Source organism: Gekko japonicus, unplaced genomic scaffold (assembly GCF_001447785.1).
Source record: "Gekko japonicus isolate JY-2015 unplaced genomic scaffold, Gekko_japonicus_V1.1 scaffold69, whole genome shotgun sequence".
Classification (NCBI taxonomy): domain Eukaryota; kingdom Metazoa; phylum Chordata; class Lepidosauria; order Squamata; family Gekkonidae; genus Gekko; species Gekko japonicus.
Window position 1 is genome coordinate 1,460,662 of NW_015175972.1, and position 12,475 is coordinate 1,473,136.

Consider the following 12,475-nt stretch of genomic DNA (forward strand, 5'->3'; position numbering starts at 1 on the left):
GGTCTAGAACTGAAGGCATAGTGTGACATCACATCCCCTTCTGAGCTCTCTTGCATCCCCAAACTTTGCCCTCCCTCAGCACTGCCCCCCCCCAATCTCCAGGAACTTCCCAGCCACAGCTGGCAACCCTATAATTAACTACTGTAATAGGAGGGGGACTTTAAGTAGGCTGGCCAACACCAGCTTTAAAAATTCCCGGAGCTTTGGGGTTGTACCTGGGGAGGACAGAGTGGGGTGAGAGCTCAGCAGGGGGTGTGGTGCCATAGATGCTGGAAGTGAAGGACTTTGTGCTGTCTTTTAGCCTCAGAGTTCAGAGGGGGACTACAGAGAGAGACAGAGTGATATACAAGTCAGACTCAGGACCTGTATATGCCATCCTTTCTACTGCTCTGATACTTGTCCCTTTGTTGTGTAGAGCCCTGCTTTGAGGGAATCTTCCTTCCTTCCAGCTAACACTGGCCCATTCTGCATCTAGCATTCACTCTTCTGTTTTACCAAACCCACGTTGGAATAGAAATTCCTATCTACATTGCATACGACCTTCACTTTCTTTGATTGTGGGATTTTATGGTAGCCTCCACACTGCATGCCAGTTTCACTTCCTTTGATCTCTCAGTTTTATGGTACCGTCTGCATAGATTTATGGCCCTTTTATGACCATTCAGGGGTGACTCTGCAGTCAGTACAGGGTTGGCCAGGGATATTTGAATGTGGTTTTGAGCCACATCTTTTTCTGTTCCAGTAAGAGTTTACTAAAACAACGGAGTGAATGCTAGATGCAGAAGGGGGCATAGTCTTTCTCTTCTCCATCTTGCAACCGTGAGGGCAGGACATGCCTTGTATATCTCTGTCCATCCTAGTTCAGCTAGTTGGATTAGAATGCTTCCTCTAACTAGGGTTGCCAACTCCAGATGGTGTCTGGAGATCTACTGGGATTACATCTCCAGGCAGCAGAGATCAGTTCACCTGGATAAAATGGCTACTTTGGAAGGTGGACTCTATGGCATTATACCCCATTGAAGTACCTCTCCTCCCCAAACCCTGCCTTCCTCAGGCTCCAGTTCTCCAAATCTCCAGGTATTCCCCAATTTAGAGCTGGCCACCCTTATTTCTCTTCTCTGTCCTATCCTGAATGGTGTTCCTTTAAATTAGAGACTTATATTTCTTTACGAAAGATAAAAGCAGGCTCTATGTGAACTTCATTTTCCTCAGCAGCACCCCAACACAAATTCCACTATGCCTTATGGACTCTGTTCAACAATAGAGGCCACCTCCAAAGCCGACATTTCCTCTGAGCAACTGATTTCTGTAGTCTGGAGATCAGTTGTAATTCAAGGAGAACTGCATATCTCACCTTGAGGTTGTTAACATTAATTATAAGTAGGGCCTGTCCAACTCAACCCTAATGTGTGGAATGGTAGGACATTTGCATGAGCTTCTAAAATATTAGATCTTAATGTATTAGACAAGGAACTGCTCCGGATGCCTCTAGAAACTTGGCCTGCTCTGGATGCTTCTAGAATCGTGGCCTACAGTAGTTAACACTCACAGAATTTTAATCATTTGTGTACTTTATTTTGTTTTGTGTGCATAAAGAAATAGGGTTGTCAGCTTCGGATTGAGAAATACCTGGCGATTTTGGAGGCGGAGCCTGAGGAGGGCAGGGTTTGGGGAGGGGAGGGACTTCAGTGGGGTAGAATGCTATAGACTTCTCCTTCCAAAGTGGCCATTTTCTCCCGGTGAACTGATCACTGTCAACCCTAAGAAGAAGAATATAGATGACGGCGTATGTTGAAGCGTCCGAAAAATAAGAGTTTCAGGTTGCTGTTTGAAGCTATATACAGTGGTTTTATTTACAGAATATTTACAGTCAGTCCAATCCACTTTGCAATCTCCAAATCCTGAGACTGTCCAGCAAAGTGCTTCGCCAGTAAACGCATTCACAAGTGGGCACATTTACATCAGGACTGTTCTCCTTATATACAAACAGGCACCAATCAGAGTCTAGTGCTGACTCATGGTGACCATTAATTAAGCTGATGCAACCTAGTTGCAATCTATACCTGGTGACACTGTCACATGACAGTTTAACCTGTCACCATAGATCAGTATGATCTAACTCAATCATACCTGGCTGTCATCTTGCCCAGATATACTACAATGTACTGTCAATAGAACCCTCTTGTGAAATTGTAGTTTTGTTCTTTGTTTCTTGCCTTGTCTTCAGAAGCATAAACTGCAGTTTTTCATTTCGCTGCTCAATCCACTTACTAAATGTTCAACATAGAATACAAAACTGTACTTTGTGCCTGTGGCGATTCGATGACCCCATTTCATGCAAACGTGGTGCTGCTGAAGAGTCAAAGAATGTTCGGCAATGTTGTAAAGTGGCTGTGTGAATTCTGGATGGGGGGGGGCAGGGAATCTATCCAGTAGGGTTGCCAACTCCAGGTTGGGAGATTTGGGGGATGGAGCTTGAGGAGGGCAGGGTTTGGGGAGGGGAGGGGTTTCAGTAGGGTACAATGCCGTAGAGTCGAGCTTCAAAAGTGGCCATTTCCCCCAATCAAACTGATCTCTGTTGCCTGGAGATCAGTTGTAATCCCAGGAGGTCTCCAGATATCACCTGGAGTGTAGCAGCTCTACTATCCAGATAGAATTTCTTGAACAGAAAAGTAGTCCTGTACACATTAGATGTATGTAGGCTGAATGTGTGCACAGGAGGAGTAGGATTCTCTGCCTGCTGTCCCCAGACCACAGTTGCTCTGCATAATCTGGGAACAGACCCTCTGCACATGCAGACTGTATTGACTGTGGAACCAAAGCCTGAATGGAGGGGCATAGGCTGTGCTGATGGGTTGTGTGCTGAATGTGTGTGAGGAAGGAGTGGACCAGTAGGTGCACTCCACTTCCATCCTGTTCATGTGTTCAGTCTACAAATGCAATGCGTACAGGCTCAAATACGCAAGCCTTATAGAACAGTTTCACTTTCACTCTCTGCTTCGTTGTGATGTGTTAATTGCTAAGTCTTGAAGAGCTTTCAAAACCTAGCTTTTCTATGTACAATCTATATATATGTACAATCTATACATATGTACAATCTATATATGTACAATCTATATAGCCGAGTTGCCCCCTCTGTGCAGATATCTAAATCCGCGCATCGGGGGCACTTGGGGGGCAGAGAGATTTTCCTGCACACTTGGAGTAGTCTCCCGGTGTGCAGAAAAATCTAAAAAGTTGGGGAAAGTATACAAGGAGATTGGCAGCGGAGCTGGGGGGGATCGACGGGCCCAGTGGCTAGAAGTCGCTCAGGCCTCACCACCAGAGCTGGGGGTGGAGGAGATTGGCGGCAGAGCTGGGGGGGATTGACAGGCCCGGCGGCTGGAAGCCACTCAGGCCTCGCCGCCAGAGCCGGGGTGTGTGTGACTTACTTGTGGCCGCTTCCTCCTCAGCTGTGAGGTCCTCCTGCCTTCGCAGGAGGGGAGCTGGGGGGAATACCCCCCCTGCGAGTATCGTGGGTCCCTCTTCTTGTACAGTATAATTTACAGAAATAGCACATGTAAAGTCTTAGTACTCTGGAAAGAAAGAAAAAAGGCCACAAATCTCTTTTTTTATTGCTTTTCTTCACTGCACTTATGTGTTCTGTCAATGTTAATTTTGTTTTCTTTCAAGTAAATCTGTTTTAAATATTGTAATTATTAGGGTTGTTAACACAGCATGCTCTCACATTCTTTAACAAAACTCTTAGCAATTGTGCTTTGATAATTTTCTGCACATCTGCTCTCTAGAAAAGCTGTTGGGGAATACTCAAAACACTGTGGTGAAATGTCAAAATCATATTTAAGCCTAAATCTGCATTCAGGCCAAGTAACTCTGTGAGGCACTCAGCCTGTGGGTAATAGGTGAAATTATTGACTTCTCAGGTTTTGACCTTCCCTTTTTTCAAAAAGCTCCAGGCTTCATTCATGGTCTTCACCCCCAGTGACAGCTCAAGAAACCTCCCACTAGGAGCCAGAGGAGATAATGTTGCTTACCTGTTCATTTCCCTCTGCCCTGTTTAAAAAATTGCATCAAGCTGTGCATGGGACTTCCTGTACTCCCAAGATTCAGCTCCCATTTTGATTGTTGTAATGTATTCAGCCTGACATGCCCGGACTCCACCGGGCTGGCCAGGCACATTTACCCTGTAGCTTCAGTCTCTAGACAAAGGATCCGAAGGATCCAAGCTGGCCCAATCAGCGGGGCTAGCTTCTCAGCCGGGAGACCAATGGTCGCCCGGTTACTGTAAATAGCCTATCGGGAGTAGGGGGTGTGTTTAGGGTTTTGGTGGCGGGTTTTCTGAACAGATATAAACCAGCCTGCGAGCTGGTCCCTTTGTCTTTTGTTCCTGACTAAATAAAGGTATGCTTAGCTGAAATCACTCTCCGTCTGCATACTTGTCAATTGTCCTTTTGTTGTTGTTGTTCAGTCGCACAGTTGAGTCCGACTCTTTGTGACCCCATGGACCAGCTCCCGCCAGGCCTTCCGGTCTTCCGCCGTCCTCTGAAGTTTGCTCAACTTCATGTTTGTTGCATCGATGACACTGTCTAACCTCCTGACAACCAAAAAATGGCAACCTACCTCTCATGAGAGAGTCTGAGAACCAGCATGCGCAGGGAAGTGAGAGAGGTGGGAGACTGACAGGTGAATACAAGGATTTATTTCATTTATAGTCTGCCTTTGTCGCTGAGACTCAGGGCAGATTGCAAAAATATAATACATACAACGTGTTAATCAGATCACAAAATTAGAGAATGTAAAAAAACCCGAAGGTATAATACATACCGCAAACAATGCATTCAAGCTGGTTTTCTAAACTGGCACATAATGTAAAAACATAAGTATAACACATACATCTTAAAAATGACAGTACAATATATATAACAGACAGTATAATAAAACAAGGTTGCAGTGGTGTACCTAGCCTGTTTGGCGCCCAGGATGGATAATTTTTAACACCCTCCCTCTATTTACTTATTTATTTTTTGCCATCAAGTCACAACTGACATATGGCAATCCTGTAGGGTTTTCAAGAAGCAAAGCAGGGTTGACGTGGAGGCAGGCGATGGCAAACCACCTCTGAATGTCTCTTGCCTTGAAAACCTACAAGGTTGCCATAAGTCAGCTGTGACTTGATGGCAAAAAAATAAAATAAAAATCCATCATACCACCCGTGTTCTGAGCAGGCACTTGAGAGGGCTTCTGTTCTCCATTTTGAAGCCCAAAGAATGACCATCCCAAACCTCTACAAGACATCTTTGAGAGCTAGGGGGTCTGCCTTTGTGCTAACTTTTACTAACCAACACTAGCCAAAGCATGACAAAATAGTGATCGCAAGCACCCAAGACCGGATGTTAAGAAACACACTAAACCCCCCCCCCAAGAAAGTGTCTCCATCCTCCATTGTTTCCAAAGGACTAAAGTCAAACCAGAGAATCTCTACAGCAGAAACTGAAAGGGGGGGATTTTTGCACCCCAGCAGAACCAATGCAATGTACAGCGTACCCAGCATAATATTAACAAGGGTTTGCTACTATACTACTCTTCAATATATTCTGTCACCAAGCAGGATAGGGATGAGAAGGTCTTGAGACCAAGAAGTGAAAATAAAAGGGGGGGGGGGGACACAGAAAAATTAAGTGAAGGGGGGAAGAAATGAATGAAAAACATGTGGGAAAGAGGGAGGAAAATTAAGAGAGGGAAAGGTTGCTTTATCTTGCTGAAACACCCTAACTACTACTTTGCAAAATCTGGCTGAGCTGGGTGCAACGAAATGGAGAAAGGCTAGACTACTGGAGAAAATGACCAACAGACTGACAATTACTGTAGCAGCTATCAGCACAATCTGTTAAGGAAATTTGCTTGAGTCTTGGAGAAAAGGGAAGCTAGAGCCTTTTTGCTCTGCTCAGACCTCCCTGTGCTCCTAGTGGCTGCAGCCAAAACTGCATTTTAAGAATCAAAAGGAAGACGTTTGGCTGGAGGCACCAGACAACGCTGTCTTCAAGGGCACCCTTCAAAAGCCTTCCTTAAACTGTGTCCGGGGCGGACTGCCCCACCCCCACCCCCTTGGTACGCCACTGCAGGTTTGTAAAACTGACAAACAGTGCAATAAAAATAGTATAAGACATACAATAAACAATGCAATATATAAACAACTGATGATGCTAGCTGGCGGTAGATGAAATGGAAGGTTGCCGTCCCAAGTCCATCACTTGCAGCACCTGCCTTAGGTGCCTCATTATAGAGATGGCCCTCCTCCTACCAAACAACCCTCTTGAGGTAGGTAAGGAGACAAGAGTGTGACTGAGCTCAGTGGAAGAATGGGATTGGAGTGTCCACTCTTAGTCCAACACTCTATCTGTGGCACCACACAGGCTTCAGTAATATATGCTGAACAATGAGTCAAACAAGTGGCCCATACCTGGCTGAAGGTATCAAACGTCCCTGTCAAAGGAGGAAACGTTTGTTAGAGTTCAGCTCTGACCCTTGTTGTTAGTGCCCTATCTAAAGAGCAGATTGTTTTCTCCAACTAGAGAAGAATGATGAAAGCCTTTTCCAGACACTTCCTTCTACTCCTGTCAAATCTTTTTCACCCCAAAGGGCCTCCAGCTGTCTTCATGAGGCTGGGTTACTTTTATAGCCAGAGCAACAGAAGAATAGGATTCTGTGCATAAGTCTAGTGGGATCATGCTGCATGTAAGTGTCATTGTTTGATTTGGGGGAAAAGAATTAGCAGGGATTATGGTTTTCTGCCTGAGCAGGCTGTATAGAGCAGATGATATGCCTCTGAATATCCGCAAAGAGCCTCTCCCTCACCACCCAGGCAATAAACATCTCAGTGGGAGGCAGTCAGATGACCTCTGGAGTCTAAATAGGCTTGAGAGTGCAACCTGGTCAGGGCTGCCAAGAAAGGGGGACTAGATGGATAAAAGTTTGGAGGCTCTGGCTACACTAGGAGCCCATGAAGTGATATATTTTCATACAGTGCTTGGGTTGTGTCTGAGTGGTGGATCTTTGCAACCCTGTCGCCAATAAACATTTCCTAACATTGTGCATCTAGGTAAACACTAAAGCATACAGCTAAAATGTTCTGTAATTAGGATAAAAGTGTGAAAGACAACCAGGAATAAAGATCAGCAGTTCTTCTCTTTAAGTATCTCTACTATATCCACAAAAAATATTCGTTCTGTCCTCTATTATGACTTTTCTTGTAGAGAATGCCCTGGAATAGATATTATTATCATGCAATTGGGTTATATATATATTAGAAATGATTTGGAAAATATTTTAACACCTTGTCTTAAAATATTTTATTTATTATGTTAAAATAAAATGTTCCATAATCAATTTTTTTTCTTTTCTTTTTTCAATTTTTCCAATTTTTTGGAAAAAAACAAAAAAACCGCTTCAGGGAAAAAATGGGGGGAACAGTTTTTTTCCGGATTTTTCCGTTTTTTTTCCGGGCCTTCACATCTCTAATCCTCTCACTACCACTGCCCACTTCCTTCACTCGGAACAGCTGAGCTAACACTCATCCTCATTCTTCAGCATAACAGGCTGCACTCGGTCCATAAGGCACTCCTAGGCTACATTGCGTTTAAAGATACCTGGGAATTGAGAAAGGGAGGAACGTACTGCTGTGATTAAGAACATAGGAGAAGCCAATGGCTCATCCAGTCCAACACTCTGTGTCACACAGTAGCCAAAACCCAGGTGCCATCAGGAGGTCTGCCAGCGGGGCCAGAACTACAGAAGCCTTCCCACTGTTGCCCCCACCAAGTACCAAGAACACAAAGCATCACTTGCCCCAGACATAGTGTTCCATCCATACGTTGTGGCTAATAGCCACAGGTGGACCTCTGCTACATATGTTTACCCACTTCCCTCTTGAAGCTATTTATGTTTGTGGCTGCCACTACTTCCTGCGGCAGTGAATTCCACATGTTAATTCCAGGCCCCCCAAAGAACTCTAAAAGGTTAGTGAGACAAGGTCTTCCCTTACAGAATCCATGCTGATTCTTCCTCAATAGGTTTTGTTCATCAGTGTGCCTACAAATTCTGTCTTTAATCATGGACCCCACCAATTTACCCAGTATGAACATAAGACTGACCAGCGTGTAATTTCCTGGATCTCCTTTGGAGCCTTTTTTAAAGATGGGGGTTACTTTAGCTACCTTCCAGTCCTCTCGAATGAAGGCAGATTTTAGTGATAGATTGCATATTTTTGTCAGGCGACCCACAAGTTCACATTTCTGTGCAGTGGAGGGGGCAAGGGGTGGTAGGAGAGGTGGAAGCTGCCTTCTGTCAAGATCTGCCACCTGAGGTCACCTGGCCTCATTTTGGAGCCAGCCCTGCACGGGGCTCCTAATTTAATTCAGGGTTGGAATCTTTTGCTGGGGAAAATTGGTATATGAGAGGCGGAGTGCTTAACCCAATCCCCAATTTAACCCACATCTGTCACACTACCACTTTACCTGCTTTGTATTTGTACAGCAAGTTGAGTAATAATTGGGGCACATATTGCAGAATCAACATGCCTCTTTTAACATAAAACAACTTCTCTGCATCATCATCATCGTCATCGTCATCATCACTTTCAATTTATTAATCGCTTTCCCCAGTGGGCTCAAAGCGATTTACAGTTACACATTATAGACAGGGAACTAACAATGTTCATAGGGGATAGGGAAGACAACATATATTCATTTTAATTGCACACGCCGTCACTGCATGGTGTAAACGTCTTCTGGCTTGGCTCAGTCATTTTCCTAATGGCTGCTTTGTCGACCAGGCTTCAGGACCCGTATGTCAAATGGCCACACTGCCACCGTCTGGCCGGAAACATCCACTGCAGGGCTTTTTGTAGTCGAGAAGCTCTTCCGCCTTTTCCGAACCTCGACCAAGACGTCCCAACCGTCAGCTAACACCCTCCCACAAGGGAAATTGGTGTGCCCACCCTCTCTAAGGAGTGGTTTTCATTTTATCTACTCGCCGAAGCTTTCGAATCGCTGGGTGGACGATGAGCTGGGGACAACAGGCTGGCTGCTCACACCAGCGCGGGGCTCAAACTAACACAGTTCGGATGTTAAGACAGTGGGATATACCCACTGTGCCACCGCTCCCCTTAAGCATAGATCCACCCTACTCACCTTCTCTCTCACTCTCTCTCTCTCTCTCTCTCCCTCTCTCTCTCTCTCTCTCTCTGGTATTGTGTATGTCTGTGTGTATTTATTTATGCCTGGAAGTCATCGTTGACTTCTGGCGACCCCTAGTGGGGCTTGGATGTTTCAGAGGTGGCTTACTATTGCCTGCCTCTGCATCTCAGCCCTGGTATTTCTTGGAGGTCTCCTATCCAAATACTTGCCAGGGTCGGCCCTGCTTAGCTTCTGAGACAGGATCAGGCTTGCCTGGGTTATCCAGATCAGGGCACCCACCTTTACATTAGGTTGCGTGAATTGGCCTTTATAAGACTGCCAGTATTTGCAATCAAGTTCACTGGCAGGATTTGGCCACATAGTTTTAACAGTAAACATGTTATCAGAATTATATCTTCTATACACTATAGCAACACACAGCAATAAACGAATGCATGTTTAAATGGAATCTCATGTTGCGCAAGAATGTTCTTAAAACGAGTTCTTAAGTTCCTGGTGGCACGTACCCTCCCCCAGAGACATGCCCTTGAAAGCTCGAGAAATATATAAAGATACTGACTGGGCATTTCTGCATCTCCTCTATGAGTTGACACGTAGTTATAAAAATAACTACAATTTCTAGGATTACTGGTGGTCCCCTTGTTGATGTGTGTCGCAGTAGAAGCCTATCTAGTTGTATGTCCTGGCTGAATCTTATGGAACGCTTCCTCAGAGACTCATACAGGCACCAAGACACATGTTTTGACTTCTGTAGTAGGCAGTCTCATGTAACCTAAAGGAGTCAGTTGTATCATTTAGCATGCATTTTATATTCAGGCACGTGGGCCCCAGATTAAGTATTCCTAAAAAGTTATCATGGCCTGTCATGACGAATGTTTAGGGTCCCTGTATTCTGACTCTTCCCTTTAGAATACCAGTTAGACCCTCTCTTTATATCTCCCTGCTGTGGCCGCCAGTCTTTTATATAATAATATCACCATTCCACCTAAAGCTCAGTTTTCATACCCATTACCTTGGGACTCAGCAATAAATCTTCTTGTTGATCATGCATTTGGAAAAGAAGGGCATATTTACCTTTTTCTTCCTCTGTAGTTCTTGATATTTTTGACTCTTTACAATTTGGGGTACCACGTGAGGAGCAGAGAAGCACAGATAGATTAAGCAGACTGAAGGAAAAGTAATACGTCCTATGCCCAGTATATATATCAGAGACTCATGTGAATGAAGTGAAAGCCAGAAGATATAAATAGGTTTGGCTCAATATAAACCAGCTTGACTTTGTGAGTGACTTGTATTAATGTCACTTTCAGGGGCACATGGAACTTGGTGAGACAGTCTCTGACTGGCATTTCTGCTTCTCCTGTCTGAGTTAGGGGTGTGCATTCAGCTATATACATTTGAGTATCTTTTCAGCTATCTGAAATAGCCGAGCCACAAAAATATTTGGGATTTTTCAGGACCGCAGGTTAGCCAAAGTTAAAGGGTGTTTAAAGCGATCACAGTCCTTTTAAATGCCTTCCGGGTGAACTTGCAGCTTGGAGAAGGCATTTAAAGGGATAGTGGAACCTTTAAACACCTTATTTTTTTACTTCATTGAAAACAGTGCAGGATGGGGCACCTTTTTTGCGGGCCCACAGAATTGGACCCCCCAGTCCAATCATTTTGAAATTTGGGAGGTTTTTTGAGGAGAGGCACCAGCAGCTGTGCTGTAAATTTGGTGCCTCTACCTCAAAAAACAACTCCCTGACTCAGACCCCTGGATACTTCCAGATTGATTCCCCGTTATACCCTATGGGGACCATTGACTATAATGGTCCCCACAGGGTATAATGGAGCTGAAAAAAATTGGGATTTACGAAAAATCCTGAATCCGAATACCATACCAGTATTGGGATTTGGGAATATCAGAAAATGCCAATATTGCCATAAACCTGTGCAAATCTGCAAATCCCCACTGAATAGATTCAAATAGGATTCTGAGTAGTCCTGTTTAGGACTGCACTGCTAATCTAGAGTACATTGTATCTATTAGGGAGTGGAAAATGGGCTGAACATTTTATAAATAAATTATTCAAACATTCCAGCTAAACTCAGCCCATCTGAGTAACTGATGCTTGAGCAGGCTTCAGTGGATTGGGATTAGTAGGGAATGCTTCCTAGACTACGTCTAACATAGTAGCCAATAGACAATAAGCAAATGGTTCTTTTGGACAGATTCAGGATGGACAAAAGAAAATCCTTCTTTACACAACGAGTGATTAAAGTGTGAAAGTCAATGTCAGAGGATGTGGTGATGGCCATAGGCACAGGCTGCTTTAAAAAGGGATTAGACAGATTCATGGAGGATATGTCTGTCAGTGGAAACAGGTCATGGTGGCTAAAGGGAATCTCCACATTCAGAGGCAGTAGTAAACCTTTGAATCCCAGAGCCAAGAGGCAACATCAGGTGAAGGTCTCAGCCTTTATGCCCTGTTGTTGGGCCTCCATAGGAACTGGTTGGCCACTGTGTGAGACAGAATGCTTGACTAGATGGACCATGAGTCTGATCCAGCTGGGCTTATGTTCTCATGGGTCATCTGATCACCCACTCATGGCCCCAGTCCCAAGTTCCTTTTGACTGAAATAAACTTTTCTCTGATTTCATGGGAGTAATTTTAAGATCCTCTAAGACATATTGTGCAGAGCACAAAGGCCATAAGCCAACACTGATGACAGATTTTAGAGCAGGGCCCATGTTAGTCTGTTTCAGAAAAAGGCAAAAAGGAGTCTTCCAGTACCTCAAAGACTAATAGATTTGTTGTGCCATTACAATTTCATGCATTACTTCACCAAATGTGTAAGGAATTATTTTCATATTTCACACACCTGATAAAGATGTCATATACGTGTGTTTTCCTTTAAACTGCCACAAAACGTTTTTTGTTTTGATATAACATGATGTTAAAGATGTTTAAGCCCACTGAGATAGGTGGCCTTAAATACACTTTTGGATTCTGGCCAAATGGTTGATGATTTCCTGCTTCCATTTTTTACGTAACTGTCTGTGGTCTTCTACAAATTCTCTTTGGAAGATACAGAATAACCCTAAAGCTTTTTGAGAGTTGGTGGGTGATTGGCCATTCAATTTTTAAATCCAATGCCTGTATCATTTCAGTATAAATCTCCATTCTTTAAAAGGCTATATTTGAAAGGACACAATCCCTAGGCATTTGAGAGTTGGTGGTTGGTTGACCACTGAGGTTTCAAGTGCAGTTATTGGATCATTTTAGATGCCATCTATG

General features: G+C 44.1%; 1 protein-coding gene across 2 annotated transcripts in view; it reads right to left on the reverse strand.

The window, feature by feature from the left end:
* The window catches only part of KBTBD12 (kelch repeat and BTB (POZ) domain containing 12), a 78,515-nt gene extending 68,118 nt beyond the window's left edge, over positions 1-10,397 (reverse strand). For both annotated transcript variants that reach the window (XM_015426089.1, XM_015426090.1), the window contains exon 1: positions 10,269-10,397. The gene's annotated coding sequence lies outside the window, so the exon portion shown is untranslated. The remainder of the gene's footprint in view (positions 1-10,268) is intronic.
* Between the last annotated feature and the right edge of the window lie 2,078 nt (positions 10,398-12,475).